This window comes from Mesocricetus auratus, unplaced genomic scaffold (assembly GCF_017639785.1).
Source record: "Mesocricetus auratus isolate SY011 unplaced genomic scaffold, BCM_Maur_2.0 Super-Scaffold_100676, whole genome shotgun sequence".
NCBI lineage: Eukaryota > Metazoa > Chordata > Mammalia > Rodentia > Cricetidae > Mesocricetus > Mesocricetus auratus.
Window position 1 is genome coordinate 161,846,537 of NW_024429266.1, and position 26,836 is coordinate 161,873,372.

At 43.6% G+C, this 26,836-nt stretch overlaps 1 long non-coding RNA gene across 2 annotated transcripts; it reads left to right on the forward strand.

Annotated features, from left to right (window-relative positions):
* The first annotated feature begins 9,851 nt into the window (after positions 1–9,851).
* Positions 9,852–25,983, forward strand: LOC110341083. 2 transcript variants are annotated; one of them, XR_002382978.1, is made up of 4 exons: positions 9,852–10,644; positions 13,040–13,225; positions 22,338–22,420; positions 23,717–25,983. It is a non-coding gene; the product is annotated as an uncharacterized LOC110341083 (long non-coding RNA). The 2 variants fall into 2 exon arrangements; XR_002382977.1 differs by lacking the exon at positions 13,040–13,225.
* The last annotated feature ends 853 nt before the right edge of the window (positions 25,984–26,836 follow it).

Here is a 26,836-nt window from a genome sequence, read left to right on the forward strand (position 1 = left end):
ACAGGGTCTCTTTCTCTATATAGGCCAAGATGACCTCAACCTTGTAGTCTTGCTGCCTCTGCTTCCCAAGTGCTAGGATTACAAGTCTCCCACCATGTCTGGCTTTAGAATGATCTTGTGAAGTGGATGTTCCCATAGTGCAGTGTTCCTGCTTTTGATCTAATAAAGACTGTCCTTTGCCTTCTGGGAAAAATCCAAATTTAGCAGTATAAGCTGCATGCCCTGTCTCTCCACCCTGTGCCGTTCCTCACTATACTCTGCAGTTCCCACTCCAGTCATTGTATGTGTGGTTTCCTCTGCTTGGATTTTTGTGGTAATGACTCCACTCACAACTCACTGTTCTCAAGTGTACACACATATGTACTCCTCATTTTTCAAGTGTTTGCTTATACATCCAGGAGGGTGCTTGATTGCTCAAGTGTATTAGCATACGTGCTATGAGCCTTAGTGCCCTCTCTTTGTAGTTCCTACATTCCGTGTCCTTGTACTTTACCACACTAAAGGCTGGCATTGCTGATCACTTTGTCTGTTCTATATCTCTTATTAACAGAATTCTGATTTCTCTTAGAATAACAATGTGATCAACTAAAACTTCTTGGCTTAGGATGCAATGGTATAAACATGCAGTTTCAGCTACGTGGTAGGCTGAGGTGGAATGATTACATGAGTTCAGGAGTTTGGGGGAACTAGGGAAATAATGTGAAACCAATCTCAAAACAAAACAAACAAAAAAAAAGAAATGCTATTTTCGTAGACTTTCTTGCATCTACATGTGGTCCGTGATCCCAATTTAGACCATAAGATATAAGGGTGAAATCTTCTGGTAGGAGTTCCAGGAAGTCCTTATTTCCACTTAAAAAGGAGACAGACTTATTGATTCTGTACATAACTTTATTCTTCATTCTGCTTCCCTTGTCCACTTTTAATTAAAACTTGTGTATTAAGAGGAACAGCAAACATCTTGTAAAATGGAAATAAAGGCATAATAATAGCAGAGCTGCAAAATTAACAGTATCTGGTGTCAGTAGTGGAGATATACCTTATACTTCTGGGACTGCCTAATCTTAGATTTCTTTTTATACAAAAACAAAATTGGTAAGTCAGGTCCCTAGCTGGTTAAAGAATTACATGGCAACTGAATTCATTGGTAACTGAAGTGATATACTTTAGTGTTTTGTAGCTAAGTTCTCCTTCTGTTGTCCAGGATAGCCTCAAAGTCAGTACCTTCTTGCCTTACCTGAGTAGCTAGAGTTATAGGCATTAGCAACACACTCAGTTTGCACATTTTAAAAAAATTGGTTTTGACTTAATCTACTTTATTTCTAACAAGTAGCATTTATAGAAGGCAGGGACTCTGTTTTCTTCTGTGTCTCCAGTAGTTATTGTATGTGACCTAGCACTTATCTATTAAAATTTTGTTGAATAATTGGTTGACTGAGTGGATTCGCGACCCCCCCGTGTGTGTGTGTGTGTGTGTGTGTCTGTGTCTGTGTCTGTGTGTCTGGTGTCTGTGTTTGTGTATCTGTGTGTATATTGATTCTCTAGGCATGTTTGCTGTGGGCGGTGTCTCTATATTTCATAGGATCCTCTCTGGCACATCCTTTCTAGATTGTAATTTCCCAACTGGACACTATTGATATTTTGGACCAAGTAACTCTCCATTGTAAGGGTGTTCTGTGCTTCATGGGATGCTTAGGGATGTCACTAGCTCCTACCCACTGGAATCAGGCAGCAACTCACTTTCTTTAGTCATAATAACTAACTGCATGTCCAGACATCACAATGTGTCTCTAGGATGGCAGCATCACCTCTGTATGGGAATAACTCCTGTACAGGAGGAGCATAAGGATAAGTCTTGTAAATTATTAGTTAGGATATGTATATGCCACTGCCTTAAAAATAATATAATAATAAAACTTAAAAAATCTATACTTGTTTTGTGGAGAGGACCTACACCTTTTGTTATATTCTCAAGGGGATAATGGCTCAGTAAGGTTAAGAAGCTTTGTTCTAGAATGTTCAAGTTATTTCCCACTGCCCTCTGACACGTAGTTGAACTTAATAGACAGGAGTCTGATTGAGACCATTGGTTAAGGGCTATGCAAGTTCCAATCAAATGCTCAAGTCTAATAAGCCCGAATTGCTATGAGGGCCACAAAACAAGTCTTTTGAAATGTTTTGGAGAACCACTGTAGATATGGAAATTGAGTTCAGTCTTCCTGTGACTTATAGAACCTAATGGTCAATTCACTTAACAAAGGAGAATTAAATTGCAGTTCTGAAACTTGAAAGTCAGCAGTAATTGGATAAAAAGCAAGATGTGAAAGTCTCATAAACAGATGAGTTAAAAATGGTCTCAGGTGAATATGTGTATGGGCAGGAAAATTTAAATCATAAAGAAAGAAATAAGATGGATGTAAGCACGACTGAACTGAATTTAATGGGTGATGTTTCCACTTACTTAATCACATAATGCCACTACTTGGGACTCTATATTACTGAAGCAAATCATTTGTTGCCTCCAAAGGGAGCCATAATAATGCAAAATGTGCCATGAAATACCCAATTAAATTATTTTAACACGTTGGAGATTGTGGGATGGTGCTTTTGCCCTAATCATTCCTCAGCCTGACAGTCTGGAGGGTATGATCTGTATTTAATATCTGGTCTGTATTTCTGCATTCTCTCTCTCTCTCTCTCTCTCTCTCTCTCTCTCTCTCTCTCTCTCTCTCTCTCGTGTGTGTGTGTGTGTGTGTGTGTGTGTATGTGTGTGTGTGTGTGTGTGTGTGCGCGCCCATGTGCCTGCATGTGTGTGTGTTCCTGCTCTGCTCTAGATATGAAAACATTGGCATGCACCCCAGCTGGGACTGTAAGGGGTAAAAATAATCTGTGAGCAAGACTGTGGCCTCCCTGAGCACTCCTGAGGGACACAACAACGTGGCATAACTGAAACTTGGAAATGAAGTTCTCTAAGCGTGGTACCACGGCAGAAGCTTATTGCGATGAATGTGCCAGGGGCATGTATCTGGCTACCTGGGGAAATTGAGTTGTTTGCTGGAAATAAACCCTTCACTGGCTTCTGTTGGTTTGGGTGAGAGAGAATACAGAGGGTGTGTAAAACTTTCACCTGCAAACTGTTTCAATAAACAGTGTTATGTTAACGACTTTTTAAAAATGGGATATAACCAAGGATGTGAATGAATGATGTAAGCTTAAATGGATATCTTTTGAGTATAAGGTTATATGCATTTATTGCAGAAAATACTAAAAATAAAACAAGGATCTACAGTATTACCACTAAGGCATAGCTACTGGCTGTGTCTTCTCTTCAAGTTATTAATATTTAAAAACTTTAGGAAGATTCATGTGAATGGAAACAGCATCCAATGCACACAGAGATGGTTTGCTTTGTATGTACAAGTCCCAGCTTCTACCAAAGACACTTTTATGTATCATAGATATATATAGGACTCATGATACATGCGCTCATGAGTGTCAGTGGGATGCAGCCTATCTGATATTCTGTCAGTTTGTTTTCTAAGCTACTGACCAGCCCTGTTTATACTGCATAGCAAAACTTCACTGGCTTTTAGGAGAAGGCACACTGGGAAGGGCAGAAAAGGATCATTTTCTCTGAAAGAGAATCACAATCCAGGCCCACCATATATACTCACATGGATGTGCCCTTAAAAGCACATACCCATGAGGGCATGGTGTTGCCTTTACAATCAGCAGAAACAGGAGAGACTCTGTGATTTCAAGGTCAACATGTTCCACATATTGAGTTTTACACCAGCCAGGCCTACACACTAGACCCTGTTTCAAAAAAAAAAAAAAGCAAAAACAAAACAATAACATGCCCGGCCATTTATTTAATCCCACCAGAATGGGATCCTAAGGAATCCAGGGAGCTGCTGTCACCTGCGTTGTGCTATTGGGTGAAATATGGTGAGACATCTTTTTCCTGGAACTTACAGCTTCCATTTGGCCCCTTACGTTTCTGCAAGGTTCAGACTGCTCAAACATATGTAACAAACTTGCTGTTGTATGTCTTGATATTTACTTATCTGTTTGCTTTCTTACTATCTATTTACATATTTTTCTTTTGGTGATTCAGGGTCTTGATGTGTACCAGAGTGTGGCCTTGAACTTGCTAGGTAGCCAAAGTGTGGTTGAGCCGTCCTGATTCTCCTACCTCAGTTTCCTGGATGCAGAGATTACAGGTGTATACACTCGGTGTACATGTGTGTTGCACACGTGTGAGTATACAGGCACACAGTCTCTTGTACACACATGCAATGACCAGACAGGACACAGTGTCCTTCTCTACCACTTTCAGATTTATTGCCCCAAGTCAGGGCCTCCTGTTGACTGGGTAGCTTTTCCTTTTCAGGCTGGACTGGCTGGTCAGGGAGCTCTTAGGATCTGCTTGTCTCCACCTCCCAGTGCTGGGGTCACAGGCACATACAGCCATGTGTAGCTTCTTCTCATATGGATGCTGAGAATTCAAACGCAGGTTCTATTGCTTGTAGAGGAAATGCTTTTACCCACTGACTGGTGTTTGTTTGTTTGTACATAGATGTACCACTGCTAGAGCAACAACCAGCTGCAAGAATGCACATTTAATGTGGGGACCACAGACCCTGGCCAGAAACCCACCCCTCCATCAGCCTGGGAGCAGGCAGCTGCGAGACAATGTTTACTGAAAACAATTCAGTGCCATAAGCTCCTGATAAGGGCTTGATAAGGGCTCAGTCACTGAAACACCCTGACTTTGGTCTTCCCATGGCTAGCTACTCCCTGCTGTTTTCTGATTCTGGTGTCAGAGATTTTAACCACCAGCCAGGAGGAAAGAGAGGGCTGTGAGAGGTGTGTGAGAGGGCTGTTGGAGATTTGTGCCTGTATGGATGGCAGAAGCTTTTTCCGAAGGGAAGCGTTTTTTCTTGGGAAGTTCTCCTAAGCCGATTTGGGGAGCATAAAGTTTTCTTAACACAACCCAACCGACCGGTCTCTGTGTCATCAATCCTCGCCACATTCTCGGATACAGGTTGCGCAGCAGGCGCGGCAATTTTATAACAGAGCATCCTTTATTCCAGATGCTGTCTGGGAGCTTTACAGGCCCTTAAACAACTATGCAGTTGACACTAACTTTTGACCCATTTTACAGATGAGAAAATGGAGGCACAGGGGAATTAAGGCACTTGACCACCTAGCTAGTGAGTGGGCTAGGTTGTAAACCCAAGCAGTCTGATTTCTGAACCTGAAAGTCTAATCAACCTCTTGTTGGTGATGCTGTTTATTATTATTATTGTTAAAACGTTTCAGTGAATATTTTCATTTGACTGTTTCCAGAGGATAATTTCCATGTAGGTTTTATTTAGTAAATGCTATTAAATAATATCAAGTGCCCAATGCTGCTCTAAGCACTTTAGAAAAATTAATTTACTTGATCCAAATAGCAACCCTAAGACTCAGGACCCATTGTAGATTGCACACTGTGTGTCAGGCATAGGGAAACTAACCAAAGTGGTACAGCAGGGATCCCAGGCTGGGCCCTTGGGTGCCATGGTCGTTCCTCAGCTGTCAATTTATATAGCCTCTTTCCTAAGGAAGTAGCAAGTATCATGGACCATCATGTGGGAATAGAACTACCAGATTGCACCAAAGATCATGAAGTCAACGAATGCTCCTGTCTTGTTCTAGCTATCTTTTGCTACATAATCAAGATGTATTTAAGATTCTGTTGTATACTCATGTATGCATACTATTACCCATGATATTAATTTAGTTATTAAAAATATTTTATTCTTGAGAATTTCATACTATGTATTTTAATCACATTTAACCTCCCTAGCTCCTCTCAGATACATCCCCTCTCCTGCTAATATCACTAAAGCAATAACTATGGAGTCCAATTTGTGCTGCCTATGTCCTCATCTGTGTTGGCCTATCTATCCATTGGAGCATGGCTACACCCTTAAAGAAAACCCATTTCTTTTCCAGGCCTTCTTCAAGAACACTAACTCTTAGTATCTCCTTCAGCTAGGGGTGGAGGGTCTGGAGTTCTTCCCCTTTGTGCTAGAACATTGAATGGCTTGATCTTGTTCAGGCAAACAGCCGCTGTGAGTTCATGAGTGCAGGGGGTTTGTGGGGTCCAGAAGACCCTGGTTTTGTTGTTGTTTTTCCCTTCTGGCTCTTTTAGTCATTTCTGCCTGACTCTTGCAAGGGGGCGGTGTTATATAGATGTCTCTTTTATGGCTGAGCAATCAATAGACACTTATTCTTTGCACTTTGACCCGTTGTGAATTTTTGTGTTAACCATCATCCACTGCACAAAGAAACTTCTCTCATGAGGTCTGAGAGCTGCTCTAATCTGTGAGGATAGAGATTATTCAAAAATAATTAAGAAAAACATAGAGAAATTGAAAATCATCAGATGATGTACCATTCTTAGATAATAACTCCTGTTTTGTAGGCTTCCAATATATTTTTCATCAAAGTATAAATGTACATACATTAAAACATAAAATTGCTATCCTTTTTTGCAATGAAAATGATTTTTGATGTTAGTTTTAAAAACTGTAATGCTTATTGCTTTTGTAAAATGAAAGGATATATTGTGATTAAACAGTCTGTGGCAGAAACAGGTTACATTCTGTTTTCTTTTTTTCTGGAGAGCCCCCATGGTGATGAGTGCCCTCACACCTTCTGAGCATCTGCCTTCAGGCTACCTTTGGGCTCTAAGGCACAGGGGCAGCTAGCAAATTTTGTTCCTTCCTTTCTGTCCCCAGTTTGGACCGTCCATATCTGCTGTTGTAGCACTTCCCATTCTTTGTTCTTTTGTTTGTGTTTTATCTGGAGTTCTTGGCTGATATGTGTGGGACCCTCAAGTCCTGTGGGATCTCCTGGGCCTTACCAGAAGCTGGGTACTTGGGTCTTCTAAGGATGAAATAGGTGTTGTATCCCAATTTAGTCAGTGCTCTATTGCTGTGAAGAATAGCAGCTCTTAGAAAAGAAAGCATTCAATTGGGGGCTTGCTTACAGTTTCAGAGGCTTAGTCCATTATCATCATGGCAGGGAGGCAGGCATGTTTCTGGAGGAGTAGCTGAGAGCTACATCTGGAATCTGGATCTGAAGGCAGAGAGAGTTAAGGGAAAGATATATATATATATATATATATATATATATATAGAGAGAGAGAGAGAGAGAGAGAGAGAGAGAGAGAGAGAGAGAGAGAGAGAGAGAGAGAGAATGGGCTATGAACTGGACCAAGCATGGGTCCAGACTTCCTCCAGCAAGCCAAATCCACTCCAAGTCCCACCTCCTAATCCTTCTCAAATAGTGACACTCCCAGATGACTAATCATTCAAATATATGAGTCTATGTGGGCCATTCTTATTAAAGCACCACCTATCCCAACAGTTAAAACTCTGAGCCATGTGACACCCACCAACCTAAGTAGCACTTTTCATTTGTCATTTAATAGCAATTTATGTATGTGTTCGTGTGAGGTTTTCTTACCATGGGGGCCTGTGAATTCCTATGACCCAGCACTCAGTCCTAGCATGCAATAAGAGCTCATTAATTATATGTTTAAGAAATGAATCAGGCACGTGATGATAAGGGTGTAAACCAGAATAAAGTCACAGCTCTGGTTGGCATAAGTGACTCTCAATGGCTCATGGTGGAGGGCTTGTTCCCAGGGTGGGGTGTTGGAAAGTGGTAGGACATTTAAGAAGTGGAGCCTAATGAGAGTTCTTGTGCTCACGGGGGTGTTTCCTATTAGGATCCAATTTCTCTTTTTTCTTGGATTTTGTGCTAGTTAGGAGGTGAAGGGCTTACTCCAACCATGATGTGCTCCCGCAGGACTGGAGTATCCTCAATGAGAACCCAAATGAACCTTCCAATTTAGAAGCTAGACAGCCTTGGTGTTTGTTATAGTAACAGTATACAGTAGGGCTAATCCACCAGAGTCAGTGCAGGCCACCGGGAGAAATGGGCACAGGATCAAGGAAGCTTAGAGAGAACTTTGTGAATGTGTGTGTGTGTGTGTGTGTGTGTGTGTGTGTGTGTGTGTGTGTGTGTGTGTGTGCCTGTGCAGGCAAGCATGTGTGTACATGTGTGGACCTGTGTGTATGTGGACAGAGCATAAGTACAGGGAGGTTAGATAAAGACATCAGGTGTCCTGTCCAATCACTCGCCATAGATACCCTCAATATAGGGTCTTTCATTATTCCTGGATCTAGGCTGCAAGAAGACTCCATGGGTTCTCCTTTCTCTGTCCCTCAGTGATGGTGTAATCATGGCCATGCACAGCTTTTCACATGGGTTCTGGGGATTTGAACTCAGGTCCTCAAGCCTTTGCAGCAATGCCCTTTTTAAAAAATTGTTATTATTTGTTATTTAGGTTAGAAACAATCTTGTCTCACATGTCAATCCCAGCTCCCTCTCACATTCAGGGGGTCTGGGTCAGTCCCATGCTTTTCACACAGCTATCAATCTGGGGTCCAAGAGCTCCCCCTTGTTCAGGTCAACTGTTTCTTCGGGTTAAACCAGCCCAGTCTTAACTCTTTTGCCCATCAGCTCTCTCTTTCTGACACTGGATTCCAGGAGTTCAGTTCAGTGTTTGTCTGTGGGTATCTGCCTCTGCTTTCATCAGTTGCTGGATGAAGGTTCTGTTTCCCAGACTCTCTGGCAGTGGGACTGTAGGCTGGCACTCCCTTGATTCATGTCTAAAGTCCATATACGAGTGAGTACATACAATGTTTCTCTTTTGTAACTAGGTTACACCACTCAGGATGGTTTCTTATAGTGTCATCCATTTGTCTGCAAATTTCAAGATTCCATTGTTTTTTTTCTGCTGAGTAGTATTCCATTGTGTAAATGTACCACATTTTCTCTATCCAATATTCAGTTGAGGGGCATCTAGGTTGCTTCCTGGTCCTGGCTATTACAAATAATGCTGTTATGAACATAGTAGAACAGACATCCTTGTTGTATGAATGTGCATCTTTTGGGTATATGCTTAAGAGTGGAATGCACCACATGCTCTTACCAAGTAAGTCATCACCTTACCCTTTTACAAAGAATTTTTAGAGAATTTCCATACTGACTAGTTGAGGTAGGTGTGAGAAGGTAGTAATATATTCAGGACTTGTGGGATAAGTCTGTGCTTGGTTAAACCTAGACACTCTGAGCACCAAGGAACAAGGCACACCGGTGTTTATATGGTGACCATCACTCCTAATCCGGAATTAATTAGCATTGATCTTGCCCGTGGCCCTATCTTAGCTGGAATTGAGATCAAAAAGCAGTAACAAAGTTTTTAAATCTCCACCCTTTATCAGGGGCAGCGGGTTCTGCCGGGAGAGAAACGAGCATGTGTCGAATCCGGGAAATCTGCAATGAAGGGATGTTTCTCTATGATAAGGAGCTGTGTGTTGAAATTTAATCCTCCAAACCACTACCTCTGCAAGACTGCATTAAATGGCTCCCATTAGTGTGACTGCACCCAGATACCCAGAGAGCAGGGGAATATTTGAAACCCCCATGAGGTGCAAGGTGTCAGGAGCCAAGCTTCTGCCTTGATTTAGGAGCTCCACTAAATTCCTAAGTGGAAATGGCTGACAGCTTCAGATGCGGAACTCTTTCATCTTCCTGATGGAATGCACCTTGGCTTGTGCAGTAAAATGAAAACCGGTGGTGAACGGCGCAGTAAAGTTCATGTTCCCTTAGTAGCAAGGTGAGGATGGGAGCGTAATTACGTGTAGAAATGCTGCCCTGGGCCTTCTTGCCCATAGTGGCTTGGAGAGGGGCGGCATCTATTACAGATTCTAGGGCAACTTGTATAATCTAAAGGTTTCTCATTAGCATCTTGCATTCGGCTGCAGTCTCGGGCTCTTGGCTAATCCTGTAGCAGAAAGTGGTTGTTCCTGGAGTCTCATTTAAGGTGTTTGGCTCCAGAAACATCTCTCCTAATGCATTCCTGCAGGGTTCCATGAAAGAGAGAACTGTGATTTTTGAAGGAGCTTTTGTTACTATTTCTGTGCTAGGCTCTCACCAGGAGATCTGCATGCCTGCCGTCCATTCCTAAGGGTAAAACCTTAGGGGACTGCTTACTTCTCAAAATCAGGAGGAATGCTCTAAAGTGTTCTCATGACACTAGAGGTCGAGAAGAAGCAAGCAGAAGGAAGAATTGGATTGGGGTGGGGGAAAGAAGTGGGCAAGAGTTGGATGGGGGCCCTGAAAGACAAGCTTGGTGCATTCATAGTATTTCAGAAGCTAGAACAATGCTGTTAACCAGAAGTCAATGACCCGCACCTGTGCACCCTGACTTCAGGAGTTCTATTTGCTAATCTCTGGGCCCTGAGCACTACATTATGCATGCTCAAAACACATCACTCTCCAGTGCAAATAGACCCAGGAAGGAATAGCTTGGTGCAGTCACACAGGCACCCCTGCCACTACCACTTTCTCTCTGTGCCAATGTCACTCTCCTGCCTGTCAGCAAGATTCCAAGGCAGTGACTAGCTGAGGGCCCAAGAGTTCTCTATCAGTTCCTGCCATAGGCAGCCTGTGTGTGCCCAGGATTTCCTCATGCCCTTCCAGAAACCAGCCCTGCGTGTCTCTTGGACTGCCTCTCAGGTAAGGTAGAGACCGTGGAGTCATTTAATCATGTTTTACTATGTATTGAGAACTACATTTTGCCCTGGGACAGTGAAACCAGCACCCCATGGGGTGGTTCCAGAGGACTCCGGTATGCTGCTGGAGCTGAGCTCCACAACCGTGAGGCATAGACCCAATGATGGCTTCAGGCTGGGTTATGTGGGGACTGGTTATATTCTTTGGTTAGTTTCCCTAGCTTGACATCCAGAAGTCTCAGTTCCCACACAGTTGGGTGTGTCTGCTCTTGCACGGTGCTAGTGGTATACTTGGAAGTTGAACTTCAGATCTTAGATTCAGCCTAGGTGGATCTGATTTGAGATTTGTGTCTTTTGGGTGGGAAAAAGTATGACAGAATGTTTAAAGCAGACACAAAAACAATCTCTGACTGTGTTACTTTATCTAAACTCAGAATTTTATCTATAAAATCAGAATAGTGGTGTACCGCTATTGGGTCATGCATGGAAGGCATTTGACAAGAAAAGGAACAGAATGGAAAAGTGTTGCTTTGTTTCACAGTTATCATTGAGCTATCTTGCAAACCAGGGCTGTGAACTCACTGTGACACACGTGGCTGGTTCAGTGAGAATCCTTGACCACTGTTGAAAAGCTATTGTGCGCGCACATCTTGGTGATAAAACCCGTGTGACTTATCTTTGTAAGTGAGGGACATCCTTGGCCTTGCTGTGTAATTCTGTGAGCTCCTCTAAGACAGCCATTTCCTCCTGGAAGACATAGCCATTGTTCCCAGCACGGAGAACTCCAGCCCTGGAGTGTTGACACTTTTCTAGAAACACCATCTTTTGATTAGAGGTCCTTAAACCAGTACAGAATGAGTGTCACCTGGAGAGCTTATTAAGACAGATCATAGGCATAAACCCTAGAGTTCCCGATTGAGAGTGGGGGGATGGGCAGGCATTTGTATTTCTAGCAAGCTCTCAGGTGAAGCAGATGGTGCAGGTTTGAAGTCCTGTGGAGAGTGTTGTGTAGACTTTTGTAGGGAGTCATGGGGTTGTCTTTAGGCTGGTATCATTATCCATAGATGCCCCTTAGATTTTTCCTGGGGGCTTTGAAAAATGCTGATCCTCAGGTTTCACTGATCATCTGTCTCTGGGAATGAGGCTAGGGTTCTCACTGTAAATCAGATACTCTGCTTTGGACCGTAGAACAAATGTGAATGAGCTCTCTGCCATGTCTCTAAACTCTGGTACTCCTGTTCCCTCCTACCTGTGCCATCTCTCTCTGTCCCTGGATCTCACCTCTGCACCAGCAACACAGCCTCCTTTCTGTTCCTCCCGGACACTTGTTTCTCCCCTGTCCTAGGCTTCCAGCTGGTCCTGGCCATGTGGAACACTTCTGATCATAAGCCTGCTGCTTCCTCTCGACAGTGGTTTTTCAGCTCCCGTCTCCCCTCCCAAGAGATCCCTTTCTTGGCTAGCCTGTTAAATGTGGCCACCACAGGGACCAGTGAAGTTCACAGTCTGCACAACTGACCTGGGTCCTCTTCGCCTCATAGACATTGAGAATTTGTAAGGATACACCATGACATTTTCATGCAAATGGCAGTAAAACCTGTGGAGTTTGTAGTGGCTCTCTTCTCCACAATTTGTAGGTCTGGCTCAATGCCAGGTGTCTTTCTCAATCACTTACCACCCTTATTTTTGAGACAGGATCTTTCACTAAATATGTTTGGCTAGATAGGCTTGCTGGCCAAGGAACTCTAGAGACCTGCCTGCTTCTATGTCCCCACAGTGCTGGGGTCACAGACACAAATTGCTGCACCCAGCTTATACTCAGGTACTGGGGCCAGAACTCAGGCCCTCAGGCTCATGACTGAGACAACTCCCCAGCCTGGTAGCAGTTGCTCTCTCCCCCCTTCCTCCCTCCCTCCCTCCTCTTCCTTCCCCTCCCCCTCCCTTTTACTTTCTTCTTCCTTGGCTTTTTGAGATAGGGTTTCTCTGTGTATCCCTGACTATCCTGGAACTCACTCTGTAGACCAGGCAGGCCTCGAAGGCAGAAATCTGCCTGCCTCTGACTCCTGAGTACTGGGATCAAAGGCATGTACCACCATGACTGACTTTCTCTAATTATTTCAAAATGCATACATTTGATAATGTCATGCAGCTGTTAGGAATGCTCTTTACTGCCCATTCTTTGCAGCATGGATCAAATTTTAATGTTTTGTTTCTTTAAATGATCACTAGTGGGTCATGTCTCCTTTAGGTGAAATCGCTTTTCCCAGCAAAGGCCTTATTTGCCTTGTTCACTGATATCCCAAGTGCAGCCTCAGTGCATTTATGTATTTACTGACTGACTGAGTTCCGTTGATCAGGTACTAATGGAGTCTCTTTTCCGTGACCATTACTGTTACTTACAGGCGATGTCCTACAGATCTGAGAATGGGTTCCGGAGCACCTGGGACGAGCTTTGGCACAGTGGAGGCCAATCTGCTGTAGCCCAGACTGAGTTGGCCTCTTGTCTGCCTGTGTAAGTTCAGAGCAGACAATGGTGAGGGCGCTCAGGCAGATCAACTGCAGCTGTATCTGGCAGGAAGATATGACAGGTGATTAAGCAGCCCGCGCGTCCTTTCCTCCAAGAGGGGTGGAGCTGTGGAAGTGTCAGTAATCGATAATTGCCCATTTTATATGGAGACTTTATAGGCCAATCTCAATTAATTGTTTCTGAAAGAGTAGTAAAATTAGGCAAGGAGGCCATCCGAGATGATGGGTAGCAAGGGGCGGCAGCTCAGACAGGCAATTAGCATCACAGAGGTCAGAGCGGCCTGGATGTGAAGGGCATCCTGCATCCAGGACCAGACAGACCATCAGCATAAGCAGAGTCCTGCCTGGAGTTTCTATAGCAAACAGAAGGGTTGGTGAGAAATGCAGAGAGGGCTGGTTTGAGAGACATTTGAGTGGGAGACTGGTGGTCAGAAACTAGCAGGCTCCTTTCCGGGTCACCTTGGTTCACCCTTAGGCACAAAAGGTTTTTGCCCCATTGATGTAACTCAGCACTTTCAGCAGGCTTTGAGTACACAGTGCACATTTCTGTGTGGAACTGAGTGAGATGGAAAAAAAGAGCTATTCAAACCACGATCCTTGAATTTCAGGAGTGTTCACAGCATGTGTCCAGAAAGTCACAGGCCTCAGGAGCTGGGTGACAGGCTTCGAGGCCTAAAACATGCTATTTAAAAATTTTTCAATAACACAGTTGATAATATCTAATCTGCACCTTTTGTGTGGTTCTGCAAAGTCTAGTTGAGCAGAGAACCATAGAGTAGTAAGTGTGTGTTGATTTCTAAAGAAAATGATTAAGAAACTAGCTGGATAAAATGAGAGAGAATGCAGTAATTATGTACTCTTGACTACCTAGAACAGTACTGTAGATTTATACAAACGAGTATGCATGTTTTGTGTCTGGAAATGTGAAAACAAAACAAAACTACAACAACCAGATTTTTCTCAAAGTTTTCATTAAAAATGTGGAGAGAGGAGCAAGATTAACTGGACCTGTTTGCATCACCTTCCTCCTCCTCCTCCCCCCTTCCCCCTCTTTTTCCTCCTCTCTTTCCCACTCTCCCCCAGTTGATGTAACAATGAACTAGAAGTTCCCCCGAGAGATGGCTGGAGGATGGAAGAGCAAGGAGCCCGCTTAATCAATTCCGGCTTTCTGATCAATCAAAGGCAGGCTGGCCTCTTAAGAGGCCCAGTCTCCTGCTTCTGTTCGCACAGATGATAACATCTTGTCTGGCTTCTTTTTGGCCCTGGAGGGGGCGAACAACCTGGAATCTCCATGACCCAACTACTTGAAGAGGGAACAGTATGTATCTGCTGGTCAAACTGAGTGACCAACAGTTGCTAATCACGTGGGAAGGTTCCGGAACAAGGAAGTTAGGCAGGTAGCATTTCTAGGAAGTCAAATGGATTTTATCTCATGTCAACAACTACTAGTAGTTTAAAACAGAGTGACAATGCTGACAGTTGCTCTTAACCCATTTCCCTTGATGACTTTACTATCACTGAAAGAGAACTTGAGAGAATTCTTAATTCTATGCCCCCTTTTTTTCCTTGTTTCTTTTTTCCCTCTTTTTAAAATTTAAGTTAGAAACAAGTTTGTTTCACATGTCAATCCCAGCTCTCTTCCTCCCCTCCTTCCCATCCCTCCCCACCAGGTCCCCCAGCCCCCCACCCAATCTCCACTCCCAGGTAGAGTGAGGCCCTCCATAGTGGAGCTCCAGAGTCTGTCATGTCATCCAGGGTAGGGTCTAGGCCCTCCTTCAAAGTCCAGGCTGAGAGAACATTCCATATTTTAGGATGGGCACTCAAACTGTATTTGTACGCCAGGGATAAATACTACCCAAGGCCCCACTGATTACCTAGGCCTCCTCACTGACACCCACATTCACGGTGCTTCCACACAACCATCAATCTGGAGTTCAAGCACTCCCTCTTGTTCAGATCAACTGTTTCTGTGGGTTAAACCAGCCCAGTCTTAACTCCTTTGCCCATCAGTTCTCTCTTTCTGACACTGGATTCCAGGAGCTCAGTTCAATGTTTGTCTGTGGGTATCTGCCTCTGCTTCCATTAGTTGCTGGATGAAGATTCTTTTCTCAGACTCTTTGGCAAGGGGATTGTATGCTGGCACTCCCCCGATTCATGTCTAAAATCTGTATATGAGTGAGTACATACTGTGTTTCTCTTTTTGTGACAGGGTTACCTCACTCAGGATGGTTTCTTTTAGTGCCATTCATTTGCCTGCAAATTTCAAGATTCCATTGTTTTTTTTTCCCCGCTGAATAGTACTCCACTTTGTAAATGTACCACATTTTCTCTAGCCACTCTTCAGTTGAGGGGCATCTAGGTTGTTTCCAGGATCTAGCTATTACAAATAATGCTACTATGAACATAGTGGAACAGACATCCTTGTTGTATGAATGGGCATCTTTTGGGTATATGCCTAAGAGTGGAATTGCTGGGTCTTGTGGTAGACTGATTCCCATTTTCCTGAGGTATCTCCATACTGATTTCCAAAGTGGCTACACGAGTTGGCACCCCCACCAGCAGTGTAGGAGTGTTCCCCTTTCTCTACATCCTCTCCAGCATAAACTGTCATTGGAGTTTTTAATTTTAGCCATTCTGACAGGAGTAAGATGATATCTCAGAGTTGTTTTGATTTGCATTTCCCTAATGACTAATGATGTTGAGCACTTTCTTAAGTGTCTCTCAGCCATTTTAGACTCCTCTACTGAGAATTCTCTATTTAGTTCTGTACCCCACTTATTGATTGGATCCTTTGGTTCTTTGGAGACTTGCTTCTTGAGTTCTTTGTAAATTTTGGAGATCAGCCCTCTATCAGATGTGGGGTTAGTGAATATCTTTTCCCAACCTGTGGGTTGCCTTTTTGTCTTGCTGACTGTGTCCTTTGCCTTACAGAAGCTGCTCAGTTTCAGGAGGTCCCATTTATTAATTGTTGATCTTAGTGTCTGTGCTACTGGAGTTATGTTCAGGAAGTGGTCTCCTGTACCAATTCAATTAAGGGGCGTCCCACTTTCTTTTCTAAGAGGTTCAGTGTGGCTGGATTTATGTTGAGGTCTTTGATTCATTTAGATTTAAGTTTTATGTATGACAATAGACATGGATCTATATGCAGTCTTCAACATGCCAGCATCCAGTTATGCCAGCACCATTTGTTGAAGATGCTGTCTTTTTTCCAATGTAAACTTTTAGCTTCTTTGTCAAATTAAGTGTTTGTAGGTGTGTGGGTTATTATCAGGGTGTTCAATTGGATTCCACTGGTCTACCTGTCTATTTTTGTGCCAATACCAAGCTGTTTTCAGGAGTATAGCTCTGTAATACAGCTTGAAGTCAGGGATGGTAATGCCTCCGGATGTTAAACAGGGTCTTTTCTTATTGCAGATCTGTTCTACCCAATACGATGGCCAGTAGCCACCTAAGAACTGAAATGGTTAAGTTTAAGTTGAATTTCGATTTGATAGTTTAGGTTAAAGTTTTAATGCTCCTTAGAGGCTATGTGGCTAAGTGGCCATGTGAACAGTGGCACACTGTTACCATGTAAACAGTTACCACACTGGCTACTTCAAGGGTGGAATACTCATGTAAATGGACCATGCTGTATATGATGGGCACTTGATGACACCACAGTATACATCAGCCTGCTTTAAGGGAAGGTCACTCATCCTATGGGATTAGGGAAGGTGGATGTTTGGGGTAGAGAGGCAACAGCCAGAGAGCTTTTTGAGTTTTCCCCATTCCCAGTCATTTCTCAGTTTACTTGCACAGCCCCAGGACATGTCTCTTGTCAGTATACTGCCTCCATCTGGGATTGGCTTCTCCATGGGAGTCTGATGTCTAACCTGGGTTTGCTAATTCAAGGGAATTTTTGCCATTTCTAGAGATGGTTAATAGGTGATAAATCAAAAAGGAGAAAAATCACAAATAATTCCATTCTTAGTGCATTGGCTCACTGATGTTTTTAGCCCCAAGGCATTGAAGCAGTCCTCAGGCAAAGCTTGCCCTCTGTGGCAGACAGCATGTTTAACAGCTAGGAAGGAAAAGAACTTAGGGGTGGAGGGACATTTATTTTGGAATTTCTCCAAGTGTGGTCTAATGATGGAGTTAGCAGGAATGTGCTGGCTGGTCCAAACTCAGGATGTTTCACTTAAACGTATCTCATCCATAGAGCAGATTCACAGCTGCCCTGTGAATGATGCAGGAGGCATCGATTGAGTGTTAAGAAAACAAGTATCTCTATTGGGTTTGAGAAAATACAATGTGCCACCTGCTTAGTGAAAATCAATAATGCAGGAGAATTTACTGGCTGCCGTTCAAATCTTAGTTCCCCTAATTGTCGGGTCTGGCAAAGTCACTGGTTTCCGAGGTTAGAGGTTAGCCAGTCAGTACCACTCACTAGCTCCTTGGTAGACCAGGAAAGAGTTTTGAGTTGTTTTCTATGATAATGAAACGGGAAACAGCAGAGAAAGCTGGCTGCTGAGCAAGCTGGAGGCTGAAGAATGAAGAGCTGTTCCTAAGAGTCCAGGGTCCACAGTGTTGAAGATAATTACAGGGCAGCGCTTGCTGCAGAGTTCCCTGAAGCAGGAATCTTCGCCCCGGCTTCCTCGTGTTGTGTGAGTTTCTTCTCTCTGGGCCTGGTTGGGGTTTGAGTTGATGACCCTGCTTGAGGGAAACACAAGCACTGTTTCTAACTAGCACAATTTGAAAAAAAAAACAAAGAGAGAGAGAGAGAGAGAGAGAGAGAGAGAGAGAGAGAGAGAGAGAGAGAGAGAGAGAGAGAGAGAGAGGCCACCAAGAGCCCAGGATATGGCCAGAATCGTGGTTTGTACTTGCTTTGCAGGGTTCATCCTGTTATGAGCATTAAGAAAGAATAGAAAGACTTTAGAGGCAGGATGAGAGAATCGGAACATGCAGGGCAGGGGAGCTAGCTGAGGGGAAGGGGTAGCAGTGGTGAGCAAGCTGAGTATTGAACTCTGGACAGTAATGTGGTGAGTTATAGTCTCAGCCCCGAAGGATGGCTGAGTCTCATCAAGTCTCTCAGTTTTACTAAGTTGTCACTCTTGTGTTATATTATCCGAACCGGTAACTACTCCGAAGAGGAATCAGCCCTCTACTCTATGCAGTTACCTCCCTGATATTGATTTTGTGTGTGTGTGGGCAGTGATTCATGGGGCTACCCCTCCCTTTTCTGCCCGTTCTGCATTTCCAAGGCATCTGTGATTTGCCTCAGTTTAGTGCCAACCCTGCCTGGATTTTGTCGTGTTTTCAGATGATGTCTTGGGGTTTGGGGGATGAGGGAGGATATGTGGTAAAATCACCTGATACATGGTGAAAGGAGTAAGGCGAGGAGTGAGGCGACTCTACACCAGGGGCAGACCGCAGCTGCGGTTCCCACTCTCGACTCAAGGCCGTCTCCTGGGAGGAAGGCTGTGTTTTATGAATCATTTTCCTGGACACACTTTCTGGGTTTGCTGAAAAATGTGTTCCAGGCTCTGCTATGAAGAAAAGTGAGGGTCTGTTAGGCCAGAGCTAGGGGTACAGCCCGATGCTGGAGGGCTTGCCTGGCAAGCTGGAGGCCGTGGGTTTCACCCCCAGCACTGCATGAAGGATCACTTAAAAATAGACAGTGGACCATGTGGTTTCTTGTGGTTTTGTTCTTTGGTAGGAGGAGGTGTGGTGGGAGATTCTCTGCCTCTTCTCAGGGGGGACTCAGGGTGAGGAGTTTTAGTCCTGCTGGCTGGTGATTAGCTTTTGGTCAGCCAAGTGCTTAGCTCATGTTGAAGGGTGATGAAGTTTGGGAGAATCACATGAAAGTGTAGGTGTGTGTGGTGCACACACTTGTGCAAGTGGAAGATAGAGGACAAGCAGGAATATTGTTCCTCTGGTACCTTTTGCCTTGAGCAGCTTTGGGCAGCTTCTTTCCCTGGCTGATGCTCATCAGGTAGACTAGGCTGGCAGGCAAGGCAGTCCCACCTGTCTCCACCTTGCCAGTCTGGGTTATAGATACATGCTCTGGGCCTGGATCTTTTAAAAATATTCTTCTCTCAGGTATTGCGTCCCCACTGCAGTTTCCCCTCCCTCATCTTCTCCCACTTCCTCCTTCCAACATCCCCTCTCCCCCAGATCCACTCTTCTTCCATTCCCTTCAGAAAAGGGCAGGCTTCCCAGGGATACCAACCAAACATGGCATGTCTAGTTATAACAAAACTAGGCACATCCCCTCATATTAAGGCTAGACAAGGAAGCCCAGTAGGAGGAAAAGGGTCCCAAGAGCAGGCAAAAGACTCAGAGACAGTCCCTGCTTCCACTGTTAGGAGTCTCACAGGAACACCAGGCTACACAACTATAACATATATGTAATATATGTAGAGGGCCTGACTCTTATCTCTCTCTTTCTTCTTTCTCTCTCTCTCTCTCTCTCTCTCTCTCTCTCATCTATCTATCTATCTATCTATCATCTATCTATCTATCTATCTATCTATCTATCTATCTATTGTTACTCTATTTTTTTTAATGTAGGTTACAAACAATCTTGTTTCACATGTCAATCCCAGCTTCCTCTCCCTCCCCCTTTCCCCCTCCCTCCTCACCAGGTCCCCCAGTCCCCCACCCAATCTCCAGTCCGATCACCAAGGAGGGTGAGGCCCTCCATGGTGGCTCTCCAGTGACTGTCATTTCATCCAGGGCAGAGCCTAGGCGCCCTCCCCCAAGAGTCCTGGCTGAGAGAGCCTCCCATATTGTGGTGTTGGCACTCAAAGTCTATTTGTACACCAGGGATAAATGCTACCCAAGGCCCCACAGATTACCTAGGCCTCCTCACTGACACCTACATTCAGGGATCTGGGTCAGTCCCATGCTTTCCACACAGCCATCAATCTGGAGTCCAAGAGTTCCCTCTTGTTTAGGTCAACTATTTCTGTGTGTTAAACCAGCCCAGTTTTAACTCCTTTGCCCATCTGTTCTCTCTTTCTGACACTGGATTCCAGGAGTTCAGTTCAGTGTTTGTCTATGGGTATCTGCCTATGCTTTCATCAGTCGCTGGATGAAGGTTCTGTTTCTCAGACTCTCTGGCAATGGGATTGTATGCTTGTGCTCCCCTGATTCATGTCTAAAGTCCATAAATGAGTGAGTACATACCATGTGTCTTATTTTGTGACTGGGTTACCTCACTCAGTATGGTTTCTTCTAGTGCCTTCCATTTGCCTGAAAGTTTCAGGTTTCCACTGTTTTTTTTTCTGCTGAATAGTACTCCATTGTGTAAATGTACCACATTTTCTCTAGCCTCTCTTTAGTTGAGGGACATCTAGCTTGCTTCCAGGTTCTGACTATTACAAATAATGCTACTATGAACATAGTGTAACAGACATCCTTGTTGTATGAATGTGCATCTTTTGGGTATATGCCTAAGAGTGGAATTGCTGGATCTTGTGGTAGATTGATTCCCATTTTCCTGAGGAATCTCCATACTGATTTCCAAAGTGGCTGTACAAGTCGGCACTCCCACCAGCAGTGGAGGAGTATTCTCCTCTCTTCACATCCTCTCCAGCATAAACTGTCATTGTAGTTTTTGATTTTAGCCATTCTGATGGTATCTCAGAGTTGTTTTGATTTGCATTTCCCAGATGGCTAAGGATGTTGAACACTTTCTCAAGTGTCTCTCAGCCATTGCGAATTCTCTATTTAGTTCTGTACCCCACTTATTGATTGGATCCTTTGGTGTTTTGGAGACTTGCTTCTTGAGTTCTTTGTAAATTTTGGAGATCAGCCCTCTATCAGATGTGGGGTTAGTGAATATCTTTTCCCAATCTGTGGGTTGCCTTTTTGTCTTGCGGACTGTGTCCTTTGCCTTATAGAAGCTTCTCAGTTTCAGGAGGTCCCATTTATTAATTGTTGATCTTAGTGTCTGTGCTGCTGGAGTTATGTTCAGGAAGCAGTCTCCTGTAGCAATTCTTTCAAGGGTGCCTCCCACTTGAGGGCCTGGCTTTTTAAATTTGGATTCTGGAAATCAAACTTATGCTTGCAAGGCAAGAATTCTACTGATAGATCTTTTTCCTGCTCCAGCCCTGAGAAATCCAGAGGTATTTCATGTAAGTTAAGGCATTGACCTCCTTGGACCTAGGAATTGGAAGCTTTATCCTTAGTTTATTCCCATTGGAACTGTGCTCTCCTCTACTCCATCCATTGTGCTTTTAGGCAAGGCAGTAAGCAAGTGGCTCTCACCTGACCCATGATGTGATAAATGTTAGGCTTTATTTGCGTTCTCCTGCTTTGACACTTCGGTGGTGGTGAAAGAGAAACGTCCCTCAGAGGCTCACATATTTGAACCCTTGGTCATTGTTGGTTGTGCTATTTAAGGAAGTCCTAGCAGGTGAAGTCTTGCTTGAGTAATGTGTATTACTGGGGGGAGGTGGACTTTGAGAGTTTGTAGCCTCACCCCACTTCCAGTTGTCACTCTCCACCTTTTGTGTGCAACTTAAGATGTGAGCTCTAAGTTTCCCACTCTGGCCTCCTGCTGCTGTGGTGCTTCTCTATATGGACTTTGTAAACCAAGATCAATTCTTTCTCCTCTAAGTTGCTTTTGGTCATCATGTTTTATCACAGCAACAGAAAACTAACACACATACTCTATTGGCATATAGCTGCTAATACAATGTAATTATTTAACTTTTGCCAGCACAGAAATGTTCCATCCCTACTACTGGTTGAATATCCCTTATCCAAAATGTTGGGTCAGAAATGTTTCAGATTTAGATATATTTTGATTTTTTTGTTGAACATCTCTAATTCCCAAATCGGGAGTCTGAAGATATTTTAGCATGACATGATGTTCCATAAGTCTCATTTTGTATTACTTTTGGAATTCAGGTATCAGGATTAGGGATGCTCAGCCTCCTCTGTTTATTGAGCACTTATAGTGAGCTAATGCTGCCATAACCTCTTTTCACATATGTGGAGGTTTAAATAGGAATGACCTCATGGGTTCACACGTTTGAATGCTTGGCCACTTAACCAGAGTGGCACTACTTGACAGGGATTAGGAGGTATGGCCTTGTTGGAGGAAGTGTGTCATTGGGGGTGGGCTTTGGGGTTTCAAATGCTTGAACTGAGAGCAGTGTCTGTCTCTTCCTTCTGCCTTTGGGTTAGGATGTGGAGCTCTTAGCTACCATGTCTGCCTGCATGCCACCATGTTCCCTGCCATGAAGATGATGGACTAAACTTCTGAAACTGTAAGCCAGCCCCAATTAAATGTTTTCCTTTATATGAGACATTCCAGCCACGGTGTCTCTTCACAGCAATAGAACACTATCTAAAGCGACATCTTGACTTATTTAACACTCTGAATCCTGTGGACATTATACTCATATCATGTATAAGCATCTGAGTTTTATGACATCAAAGAGTCTTGCCTAACTGAATAACGAGCTGCATGGCAAGGCAGTGGCAGAAGCAGGCTTTCTTTCTCTCAGTGTCTTTTGTGTCACACCATTCCTTCTTTCCTGTCCCTTACATACTATCCCGTGACCTGGCAGGACAGGTGCCTCCAAGCTCAGGTCCTGCTCCCCCCTCATTCCTTCTGCTCTCAGGATGATGGAAAAGCTAGTTTCATCCTCCAGGAAGATGCCATTTTCCAGAGAACTAATGCTGGCCCGGAGCCCCATTAGTTGGCTGGTGCCATAGATTTCAGGGCAGCTGTTTAATGGGTTGTGAAGCTAGTTCACTGCTGGGTCACCCCATCCCAGCAGACCCTGAGTGAGGCATTTACAGATGGGTGCAGGTTAATTCTACCGCAAGTGTGTTCTGTGGCATACACTTCCCAGGGCAGCCTGGTGAATCAGACGTGTTGAATAGCAGACTTCCCAGACCCCTGCCCACTCTGAGTCTTACTCCAGCTGGCTGCTGCTTGTAAACGATGTTTGAATAACTGTGCCAGCATACACGTGATGACGAGCTGGAGCTGGACTGGGAAGTGGGGTGCTTGCCTAGGTTTCAACTTTGCTCTCTCTGACAAAAGCATCAATAAACCCCAATCTCCGAGGACAGAACATCCTACCACATTCCATGGAATAAAAATTATGAGTCCATTTTATTTATTCCCTGCTCTGGGAGGTGTCAGTCAGCTTACAATGTCACCTTGGCCAGTCAGATGCTAATGCATATATTTTGGTAACAGTAAAAATCAGGAGTCTGTAATTGTTCCTATGAATAGTATGCCCGGAGACACATGTTAGTGTTATTCTAAGTCATTCTGTTCTTCCATGGCTTTTGCTCCCCACAGCCCCTCATGCTAGATAGTGGTTTTCATGAGGCAGAATTGCTAAGTGAAGAAGGTTACTTGAGAGAAATGCAGTTTGCCCTGTTGTCCTGGGTTAAGTCATCAATAACTTGCCCTGTCAATCTGGGAAGTGTCCTGTTAGAAACAAAAACAACGGTCCTTTTATGACATGGTAAAGAATGCTGGGGTCCAGAGCCAAAGTGGGAACTTTCTTAATTCTCTTTTTGAACTTCACTTTCCATGTCTCTAGAGAGGAGAGAACAATGGCTACTGTCTTTGAGAGTTGTCTTGAAGATGCAGCACTGTGGAACTCTCAGAACTCATGAACAGTCTGAAGGGGCTAACACAACAAGCAGCTGATGAAAACTGAGTTTGCTGTGCTATGAACGACTTGCAATTTTTTGTGTACAAGAAACCAGAACTTGATTTTTACAATGCAATCTATTTTATAACTCAGATGCCCCAGCTTCTATGTTTCTTGAGGCTGGTGATGGTAATATTTAATAATGAGCCTATGTTCAAATTTTAGCTGGGCCAATCACTAGTTGTGCAAGTTCACATGAATTACTTCTCATTTCCTCTTTTTATTGTTTTCTTGTGTAAGGTGGGCTAATGGTTTCAGCTCAGAGCCTAGGACTACAGACTACAGGTTTTCAATTTGTATCTCCTTTTAACCTGTAGCTCATTCACTCCATGGCTGTATGACCAAGGATGACTGTGTTGACCTGACCTAACCTTGTCGTGTCTAGATGATCAATAGAATTTTTACCCTACTTCAGTCTTATTTATCTTGAGGACAAAATGCCTCTAGCCTAAAAGTTTTATTTTCAGTTGAGTTACCCCAAATTGCTTGCGTCTAGACTGGGTCTCAGAGTATTTAGCAGACAACCTCTAACTTTATCATAATTCCATCCTTTATGCTAAATGGCACATTGCCAGAGGATGGCAGTTGACAATTGCCCTGATGACTACTAGTAATAAAAAAAACCTAATAACAAGAGGTGGTACCAATGCTTGAGATCCATGCTGATACCCAGGACCATGTCTGGGTCCATGGTTCTACTGCAGTTGGGGAGTATCATGATGTTTATGGTCCATGTTACCACCTAGGGCTGTTTAGATGTTTATGGGCCATACTGTTACCTGAAGCCATGTTGATGTCTGTGGGCCATGTTCCCTGTGAGGGTTATGATGGTATCTGTTGCCCGTACTGTTAATGTTTATGGTCTGTAATGCTACCAGAGACCATGCTGAGGTCCATGGCACATGCTGACCCCAGAGACCATGTGGTTGTATGTGGTCCATGTTGTTACCAGAAACCATTTGGATGTCCATGATCCATGTTCTCCCTGTAAAGGGCAAGGGAATTACTTTTGCAGTGGTATTGATGGTTACAGTGGGGAAGAATTCAGTTTTCTCTAAGGGTCTGGCCACTGGGCATTTGATCATGCTCCACTCCAGTGAGTGAGTATAAACTGGGCATCTCTTCTTCTTTTTCTTCTTTTCCTCCTCTTCCTCTTCTACCTCATCCCCCTCCTCCCCTTCCTTCCTGTCTCCTCCTCATTCTTCTCTTCCCCCTCTTCCTTTTTGTGTGTGTGCACGCGTGCATGCTTGCGTGCGTGTGTGTGTGTGTGTGTGTGTGTGTGTGTGATGTCACAAGAGTGAAGGGTGGACATAGGAAGACTTTGAAGTGAGTGTGCTTGGGATTCATAATGTAAAATTCCCAAATAATCAATAAAAATATGGAAAAAAGGAATTGGTACTAAAATTCCTGGACAATCTCTTGTCAATCCCAGAAAAGACAGGAACATTCTTCCTCTTAGTAGCCAATCTCTCACCCTGATATCTTATGCCTTGCCACTAAAGCCTGACAGTTCCTATCATCACGTCAAGTTACTCTGCAGGCGTACCACTTCTTATGTACTTGCCAAAGAATGAGCATCTCTATTTCCACTAAATCAACATTCAGTCTTTGTGGTTCCACAATTCCATGACTGGAGAGAGAATTAAGTTCTAAAAAATTAGTACCATATTTGGCACCCCAGTTGGAACATAGTCTGATGAGTTATATTCCTCATTGGAGAGCTACTTTTTTGTGACTAAAAAGGCTGTTATCAACAGCAAAGGGATATTTGGTTTCTAGGTCCTGATGTAAGGTAGCGATATTTGCCCTAAAGATATAAATAAAGTTGATGGTGGAACCTGAGGAGGGTAGCTTGAGGGGAACAGACATTGGTTTTCGGAGGTTGAAAGTCACCTTCCTTTCAAGACCGGCTTATTTCCAGGACTTAGGGTCTCTCCTCTGGGAAGCTGAGAGATATCTGTTATGGACCCAGGGTGTTGAATGGACCTTGGGAGCCAGTGGTCCAATAACAACCTTCCTGGAACTTTTCTGATATGGGGATCTTGGATTAATATGTATTTGTCTTATTACTATAATAATCGACACACCTCAACATCCTGTCTTAATTGTGATATTTTATTTTGTACAAGAAATTTCCTTGTCCTTGGCCAAGATTTTCTGAGACTATTCTTCCTCTGTATTCTAGCCATTTAGTTTTTAGTTTCTAGGGCTTTTCATCTTAACCTCTTTCTTCATGAAAAAAGGCAGACATGTGTCCTGGAAGAGGTATCTGTGGAGTAAGAGCCCATGGCAGGTTCTCAGGCTGAAGACATCATCTTTGGGATATCTGATCTGGTTCTCATCAGACACAAAAGAAGTATCTCCTGTGTTATGCAATTATTTTGTGTTCATTTGTTGTTCTGGTTCTGTGCTTGTGGTCGGGGTTAAGACATTAATCTGATGGCTGTTGAAGTAGATACTACGAGGAATTTATTTTGCTAACTCTTGTTGTAGTCACCAGAGAGGCCCCATTGAAAAAGATTCCTGGAAATAGGTGTGGGTAAGGGTTTAGGCTCACCAAGGCAAATTGTCTCCAGAAATGCTAAAGCTCAATTTACCAATCTACTTGCAACTGCTTCATTTTCAAAGAGACTGTTTCTTGAACTTGCCTTTTGGCTCATGAACATCTTATGATTTTTGTTTTTGTTTTTGTTTTGGATCACATAGGTGTAAGTTTTTGTTCTCATTTAGCTGGTATGCCTGAGCTAAAACATTTCATATGAACAACTCTGTGATAATTCTTCACCTGCAGTTACAAAGGATACATGGGAAGTTTCAGGACCCTGTCTATTTATTTTTCTTTCTTGTGCTTTTCATGTTCACTTAGAAAGATGGAAAACTTCTGATAGCCCTGATAACTAAAGTTGAGGGAGGGCTTGGGACATAAAAGACAAAGACAAGATAAACATTTTTTGTGGGTCCTGTCTAAATTTTGAAGCAGTGTGAGATGTTTTAAAATTTGTAACA